The sequence below is a fragment of the Papaver somniferum genome, unplaced genomic scaffold, assembly GCF_003573695.1.
Source record: "Papaver somniferum cultivar HN1 unplaced genomic scaffold, ASM357369v1 unplaced-scaffold_24, whole genome shotgun sequence".
Taxonomy (NCBI): domain Eukaryota; kingdom Viridiplantae; phylum Streptophyta; class Magnoliopsida; order Ranunculales; family Papaveraceae; genus Papaver; species Papaver somniferum.
The window spans coordinates 3,331,089-3,340,363 of record NW_020634374.1 but is presented as its reverse complement, the minus strand read 5'-3'; positions in this window follow the sequence as shown (position 1 = coordinate 3,340,363).

Here is a 9,275-nt window from a genome sequence, read left to right as displayed (position 1 = left end):
GGTCGCAAGCGTCGCTTGGCATTTCCAATGGCGCGTGTGGCGTCTTGGCCATAGGTTTGCACGGCTTGGCATGCTAGGTCGCAAGCGTCGCTTGGCATGTGCCAATGGCGCGTGTGGAGGCTTGGCCCTAGGTTTGCACGGCTTGGCATGCTAGGTTGCAAGAGTCGCTTGGCATGTGCCAATGGCGTGTGTGGTGGCTTGGCCCTAGGTTTGCACGGCTTGGCATGCTAGGTCGCAAGCGTCGCTTGGCATGTGCCAATGGCGCGTGTGGCGGCTTGTCCCTGGGTTTGCACGGCTTGGCATGCTAGGTCGCAAGCGTCGCTTGGCATGTGCCAATGGCGCGTGTGGCGGCTTGGCCCTAGGTTTGCACGGCTTGGCATGCTAGGTCGCAAGCGTCGCTTGGCATGTGCCAATGGCGCGTGTGGCGGCTTGGCCCTAGGTTTGCACGACTTGGCATGCTAAGTCGCAAGCGTCGCTTGGCATGTGCCAATGGCGCGTATGGCGGCTTGGCATACTAGGTCGCAAGTGTCGCTTGGCATGTGCCAATGGAGCGTGTGGCGCAATGATTGTGCATCTCGAATTTGTGCGGCTTGGTTTTGGGATTGTTGCAATGATGCACAACGATTGTGCTACTTTGGTTTTGGCATAGTTGCCATGATGCGCAACGATTGTGTGGCTTTGGTTTTGACGTATTTGCCATGATGCGCAGCGATTGTGCGGCTTTGGTTTTGGCATAGTTGCCATGATGCGCAGCGATTGTGCGGCTTTGGTTTTTCCATAGTTGCCATGATGCGCAACGATTGTGCGGCTTTGGTTTTGGCATAGTTGCCATGATGCGCAGCGATTGTGCGGCTTTGGGTTTTGTGTGTCGAAACCCTAGTTTAGCATTTGAAAAAAGATACCCTGGTAATTTGTTACATAAGTGCATTAAATGTTCTAATGGATGTGTTTAGCGTCACCGGTGACATCATGCTATGTGTAAGGTATTTGATTTTACCCCTTGTCTAAAAACCACCATCAACATTAAGTCCCCTGCTTAGCTTGGAACTGGGGCCTTGTTGCAAGGTAAGCATAAGATGGTGACAGACGAGGATAGAACTGAGACAGTAAGTCATGAAAGAGGGCCGAGGATATATTTCTGACCTTTTTCGAGATGTAAGTAGAATCCGCAATCCTTGCATCTGGTAGCTTTGCATGAATCCCAGTATGACTAGGTGTGAATACCAATATTTTGTAGAGCACGTGTCACGATCTTAGTTGCCGCATACGTGTCTAAAACTGTATAGCCTTCGCTACATAGAAGAGCCTGAGTAGCAAGGGATACCTCCGCAGATCTGCTTTATATCATCCCAAGAGAAAGGACGTGAACGGTCAAGATAAAGGAAGAAAAAGGCTAATCTACATAGGGCCAGCTGGCAAAGGGACAGAGGTAGATGACACATCCAATCAGCATTAAATGCTCTGATTCTTATCTACACGCATGAGTCAAAGCACGGAGAGAGAAGCGTGTCAAACCCGATTGGCGGAAGCAAGCGGTGAACGAAGGTACAACGCGCACTGAGGCTGGGTAGTTCCCAAAGGAACGTGGGTCAGCTGAGGTGGCGAGATACATGGAGAAGCATGCGGTGGACGAAGGTACCACACTGGTACGGAAGGTATATCAGCAGACGATGGACCCAGAGGCAGCAAAGATATACCAGGAGCAGAAGGGGCTATAAATACCAAGCTTCACCAACAAATTAAGGGCATTCAATATCTAGGAGAGAAGATCTAGTCTTAAGCTTATACCTCTTTAATGTTTAGAACTTAAGTAGTTACTTCAACTTGAGTTCTCTCTATTACTTTGGGAAGCATTTAAGATCTTTGTAACCACCACATACTTAATACGATTCTATCACTCATTACCCCGTGGACGTAGACAAATGTCGAACCACGTTACATCTTGTGTCTCATGATAACTTAGAGGCTTTTACATTACTTATGTTCTTTGTTATTATTGTGATCTTAGATACCATTTATTGCTTAGCTTAATCAGTTCAACAGAGGTATCGATACTCCTTAGTATCAGATCCTTTGAGCTGTACACATCACGTAGGCTACGGGAAAACGAGTAGTCACAGTTTGGCGCCCCCGTGTTTTGCTCACGCACCGGAGTTTAGACACAGTTTATATTTTGCTTATATATCTTCTGAAACGAAGGGGTGTGTTTCAGCGGTGAATTTCACTCTCTAGTGATTCATTCATCCATTTCTTGTGTATGTTTTTGGAGTTCATAGCCTCTAAAACCGTGCCACACTACAGATCCACAAAAAACTTTCAAAAAACACACTCACAAAACGCCAAAATTTTTTTTTTACTAAAAAACACACCACGTTTCAGATCTGAGAACCTTTGACTGACAGAGGAATCTCAGTAAGATTTTAAGGATAAAAGATCTTCTAACGCATTTAATAGCCCTGTTTTTCGCAAGATCTGACACCCCTTTTTCATTGGTTTTCGACGTTTTAAGGTTGTTTTTCCAAGGGTGTCATAAGCATTTAATACCCGTCTTTCAAAAGCTTTATTTCAGTCCTTTTCTGAAAAAGCTGCTTAACAGTCTTCTGTGTCAGAGCATTAATTGCTACTTTTAACGAAGGCACCCAAGTAGCAGAAATTTTTTCGTCTTTTCTGTCACCGCAGGTTACCAAGAACCAAAGGTATGCAGAAACCAACTGATGCACCAACAAACTCACGACCAGCTATCACAAGAGGGAGATCCCAAAAGCCATCTCAAGCAAACCAAAGAAATGAAACGGAGGACGGCCAAAGTGAAATAGCAAGAAGAACAGTTGCTAACAAATCACCTATTCCTGCTGAAGGGATGGGGCAAACATCAGGAGCTCAACCAATCTACGACATGCCGTTACCGGAGCATGCAACTACGACAAAACCACCTGCGGCCAACGCAGGGTTGTCCAGAACCTTATCCCCTAGGGGATGAGGTTTGGGAAACCTAACTCCAATTCAGATAGATCCAGACGCGCCAATTATATAAGAAGGAGTGGAAAACTCCGAAAATCTAGACGACAACATTCCTCAGGGAGGTGGATCCCACAATGAAGATCAAATGGCGGCACAAATAGCATCTTTGTTACTCCGTAACAAGGAAAACGAAGATGCCATGCACAACATGGCTCAGGAGAATCAGAACCTCAAAGGTATGTTAAACACACAGATCGAAGGTTCCCAAACTCACCCCCCGCAACGGAGGCGTGACAACGGAGCTATCTCAGGAAGACGAAGGGTGGATACCAATCCACCAAAGGCGACTCAACCTAGAGGAGCAAACAAAGCACATCACGATCAAGACGAGACGTATTCAACATACAAGCCCTCCCAAAGCTACTACGACGAAGCATTTTTCAAAGATGCTCACAATGTGAATATGGTCATGGAACAAATGGAGAAAATGCGGAAGGAGATCCAAGGCTTAAAATATGGTCACGCAGGCGCGCGATTGGAAGAGGTACTACAGGAAGCAACTACGTCTCCCCTATCCTTTCGCATTTTGAGGGAGTTCATCCCTCCGAAATGCCCGGTACCTACGTTCCAAGCATACAATGGTACCTACGATCCCGCAGTACACCTACGGTATTACACTCGTGTTCTTGCCCATTGGGAGAAAAACGACGTAGTACTTTGCAGATACTTCCCAGCAAGCTTAACAGGATCAGCACTAGCATGGTATGACAACTTACCAGCAAACTCAATTGACTCCTTCGAGCAATTGTCCACGGTGTTCTTGGAGACGTACATGTATAACAAATCAACAAAGGCTGGGTTAGATAGGCTATTTGCTTTAGCCATCGGACCCCGCAGAACACTGATGTAATACACAGACAGATGGCAAAAGACATGCCAAGCAATTGGGAAAGTCAATCCAGAAATTAGCATAAACTCTTATAAGTACGGACTTGACAGAACCTCAACCATCTTCGTGGAGCTCCACAACAAAGCCTTAGATTCTGAAGGCGAGCTCAGAGTTGTCCAAGACCGATACATCAGACTCGAAGAAATCCAGAAGGACAACCCAAGGGCACAAACAAAGACAGTAGCATCTCCTCAAAGGACCAACTCTCTGGAACCAATTTCGGAGATACCTAAGCGACACAACGAAGCAGGGGGCAGAGCCAGCTCTCGAGACAAGCGATCCAAACACGGAGATGGAAAAAGAGGCAAAGGAAGAGAAGAATTTGCAGATAAAGTGTACACGAAGCTGAACACAACTTTTTCTCACATCCTCAGCAAGGAGGGAGCAAAGCCGGGCTTTCCTTACCCTAATACTAAGGGGAAGCAGCCTGACAGAACGAAGGAATCTAAGGAGTACTGCGCATACCACCAATACTATGGGCATACCACTGATTCATGCTACCACCTCCGCAATGTGATTCAAAGATTCATTGATGAAGGTAAATTCATGGAGTACGTACAACTGCAGCCAACAGAGACGGAGGACATCCCAAAGAAAAGGGTTGAACTACCCCAGGATGGGAAATACATCAACATGATCACCTTCTCCAACGGAGGTCAAGAAGAGATGCTCGAAGATATCCTCGAATTAGCTCGAAACAGAAAGAAGGTCGAAACCCACGAAGTATTCAAGCTAAGCGGACCACCTTCTAGCACTTGGGAGGACTGGATGGCTACACCATTAACCTTTTCAACAAAAGATGTCAACCAAGAAGTGGAAATGCACAACGATCCACTGGTAATCACCCTCCCAATACATGGATGGAATGTTACGAAGGTCCTCGTCGACGGAGGCAGTTCGTTAAATGTGCTATTTTACGAACCATACCTACGTATGGGACTGAACAGAGCAGATGGATTCTTCCACTTGCACGATATATGGGTTTAACGGAGCAGTCTCTAGACCAAAAGGAGAAATTGTTTTGCAGGTACACGCAGGACCCTTAGTAACCAGCACAGCTTCTGCGTGGTAGAAGCACCTTCGCCTACAATGTGATCATGGGCAGACTATGGGTCCATAGATTACGAGGAACAACTTCAACGTATCATCAGTACCTACGCTTCCCCACACCTATGGGAGAAATGGAGATCAAAGGTGACCAGCAAGACGCGAGGCTATGCAATTTAGCAGAAATCCGACTCAACGAAGAAAGAGTTGCTGCTCAGCACATGAAAGAAAGAGGCGTAAAGCAAATACTAAGGAAGTGCAGAACGCACACCCTCCGCACACAAGGACGCCTCCGCACACAAGGATGTCTCAGCACCAAACAAACACCGCCACCAATCCAGGTGCAGACGTCTCCACCAAAAACAATTACAGAAAAGCACTCCTCACATCTCCGCCAATTGAACCAACAAAGAAAATCAACATCGGAACGGAGGCAGAACCAAAGATGTTAAGCATCGGAACGTTGCTTGAAGATGAAGAGGAAGTGCAGATACAAAGGTTACTAAAGGAATACGCAGATGTCTTTGCATGGTCAATGGAAGACATGCCAGGAATTGATCCGAACTTGGTCTCACACCACCTTCGGCTCAAACCGGAGATACCACCATTCAAGCAACGCATACGTAAGGTGGCGGACATCTACCATGAAGGGGTAGAAAAGGAATTCAAAAGTTACTTAAAGCAGGATTTATACGAGAAGTCAAATATCCCACGTGGATATCCAACATGGTCATCGTTCCAAAAAAGAACGGAGGCGTACGCATTTGCATCGATTTCAGCAATCTTAACAAAGCGTGCCCCAAAGACAGTTACCCACTGCCAAATATTGACCAACTGGTCAATGCAACAGATGGTCATCAAAGATTATCCTTCATGGATGGATACTCAGGCTATAACCAAATAGCCCTTGCAGAAGAAGATCAGGAGCACACTGCGTTCTTTACCCCACGAGGCTTGTATTGCTATACAAGGATGCCTTTTGGACTAAAAAACGGGGAAACATACCAACGATTAGTAGAAAATCTTCAAGCCATGGATAGGCAAGATACTGGGGTCTACGTAGACGACATGCTTGTCAAAAGCAAAGAAGAAAAAAACCATCTCTCAGACCTAAGGGAGATATTTGAAGCTATGAGAAAATTTCACATGAAGGTAAACCCGGAAAATGTACGTTCGGAGTTACCTCAGGAAAATTCTTAGGCTACTTGGTCACCAAACGAGGAATCGAAGTAGATCCTGAAAGGGTCAGAGCAATAATGGAGATGCCATCCCCGCAAACGCTAAAAGGAGTACAAAAGCTAAACGGAATTTTAGCTTCCATGGGAAGATTCATATCCAGGTCGTCAGATAAGTGCAAAGCGTTCTTCGATACGCTAAGGAAAGGAAGCAGGTTTACATGGACCAAAGAGTGTGAGCAAGCTCTTCACAAGATCAAGGAATACTTAGCATCAGTACCCATCCTGCAAAAGCCGGAGCCAGGTGAGATACTCACCCTATACCTAGCAGCAACGAGCTACGCTGTAAGCGCAGTATTGGTAAGAGACCAAGGGCAAGGAAAAAGCCCATATACTATGTTAGCAAGACACTCAGTTCGGCGGAGCGTAACTACACCAAGGTGGAGCAACTCATATATGCCTTAGTAGTAGCAACAAAAAAGCTAAGGATATATTTCGATGCGCACACCATCAGAGTTTCACAAAAGCTCAGATAAGCCAAATCCTTGACAACACGGAGAAGATCGGAAGAGTGCCAAAATGGAATGCCATGATCAAACAGTTCCATATAATCTTTGAAACCAGGAAAGCAGAGAAATCACAAATCTTGGAAGAATTCTTGGAAGACTTACCTCTAAACGAAGAAGCGGAGATAGACGACATCCCAGGAATGGAGGAAGAAAAGCCGGAACCAGAAGACCTCTTGGAACCGCAGAACGCACGAAGGTGGGAAATATTCGTAGACGGCTCCTCAAACGGAGAAAGAGCAGGAATAGGAATCGTGATAACGACCCCTACTAGAGACCGACTCATCTATGCATTCAGGTTAGAATTCGAACAATACACCAATAACATCACGGAGTATGAGGCAGACATACATGGCCTACGATTGGCACATGAGTTGGGCTTGTCAGATGTTTGTTTAACTAGTGACTCACAGCTGGTCATTAGACAAATAAAACTCAATTATCAAACTTTGGATCCAATACTATCTTCGTACCTAAAGCTGGCACAGGAGCATGCTGATGAGTCCTAAAAAGTGCATATTTCTATATATTTTTCTTGGCATTTAACTCATCTTTTGTGCAGTAATTCTACATTTTATCCCATATTCTGTATTTTCATTGTTTTCAAGAATAAATATTTTTATTAATTAATTTTGCATTTTTAGGTAATAAATAAAGTCTGGATGACTTGCGGAGCAAAAAGAGCAGAAAAGTAGTGAAAAGCCGGGAGAAATCACGCAAGGAAGCCGCGCAGAATGGTGCGCACAACCTCATTTTCTACACACAAAAACGCCTCCGTTCTCAGCCATCAGATCAGTTCTCAGAAGCATCCGACGGTCGCTCCCTTGCTGTGCATCGAAGTTTGATATCTCCGCCTTACACTACAGCACCTAACTCCATCTTGAGCCGTCAGTTTCGTTGTATTTTTGCATCCAACGGTCGCTCATGATCTGTCTCAATTTCTCCGTTAGATCCGTTTCAGAAGTTATCATCCCACGGTTTTGCTTTGCGATACATCAAACTTCGATGATCCCGCTCAACACTCAAACACCTAAGTTTATATCCCACAAACCAAACAACCCCTAGCCAAAACCTAATCGAGCTCACCCCATCTTCTTCCCCATTCTCTCTGCAAAAACCATGTCCGCCACCAACTCCGCCTGCCTCTGCCTCAACCACCACCACGCCTCTTCCAAAGCCATCATGGATACTTGTAATCATAACCCATCATTACCCTACCTCTCTAGACACATATTCTATCGATTTCAACCCCTTTTCTTCACAGAAACCCTAGGTTTGAAATTGGTAGAATAGGTGAAGTTGGAGAAGAAATCAGAGCATGGGTAGATGCGATTGGATCAACAGAAGCATGGGGGGAAGATTTAGAGTTGTTATCAGTGTATTAGGTAAGTCAATTTCACCTTTTTGTGAAACCCTAATTTCTGACATTTGGGTATTTTGGGGGAATTGTAACTGACTATAAATTGGGGTCATGGGTTATGAAATTGACATACCTGGACTAGCCAGTGTGTCAATTAGGTTTAGTTTTAGATTTCTTTGTTTTCCAATTTCAATTTATGCTTCACTGTTTGGTTCTTAGATTTTGTTTAAATGTTAGTTTCTTCAATTAAATATCAGTTTCATCATGTGATTGTATTGTTCATGTTATGTTTGTGTTAATTAGTATGTTTGTATTGTTTCTACACATGATCCTGTAATTCCCCTGTTTAACTCACATGCTCTTATTTTGAGTCTGAATGCTTGACAACCATGAAGACTCCTAACTGCAACATGTTCTAATTCCCCACTAGGGTGAGAAGACAACTGAACCATGATGGTTATGCTATTAGGATGGTTTTTGCTGAACTCAAAATAGCTTAGGCTAGTTAGACTCCTAAAAGCCCAACTGATTTGTGATTAGTGGTGCTGTAAGAAGACCACTAATGCTAGGGGTCAGTGGTGGCTCTAAGGAGTTAATCAGCTACATTAGTTAGTAAGCCACTGCCTAGTTAGTCTGTGATTGGTTGTGCCTTAAACAGACAGCCAATACTAGGGGTTAGCTAAGGCTGTAAGGTTAGTTAACTAGACATTTGACAAAAACTTAACCTAGGTGAACTAGCTAGGTGAAGGGAATTCTCATCCATCTCCTTACACTTCCCATCCACAATTTCTTTTTCATGTTTTGTTTTGGTTAAGTTGTTCTTAGTTTTTCTTATTCTTTGCCACTGCCTTTGGCTCACTGCCACTGAATTTACTTTGTTTCTTTGTCTCTTAACTTCACTGCCTGTCACTAGCTCAGACTATCTAGGAAACTTCAATAGCCCTCTCCAAGTCCCTGTGGACAAACCCTTTCTTCCCATCACTAGCTACAACTGACCCTGTGCACTTGCAGGTCAGTTTGTAGGTTGTTTTCAAAATCACACCAAGTTTTTGGCGCCGCTGCCGGGGACTCGGTTAGCGGCGCTGTTGTTGTTTTTTTTTTTTTTGAATTTTGATTTTTTTTTTTGTGTTCTACCTTTGTTTGCTGTTCTCTGCATTTGTTTGCTGGTGCAGGTCTTGTTGCTGGTTATCCTTTGCTAGCTAGCTAGCTAACTGTTG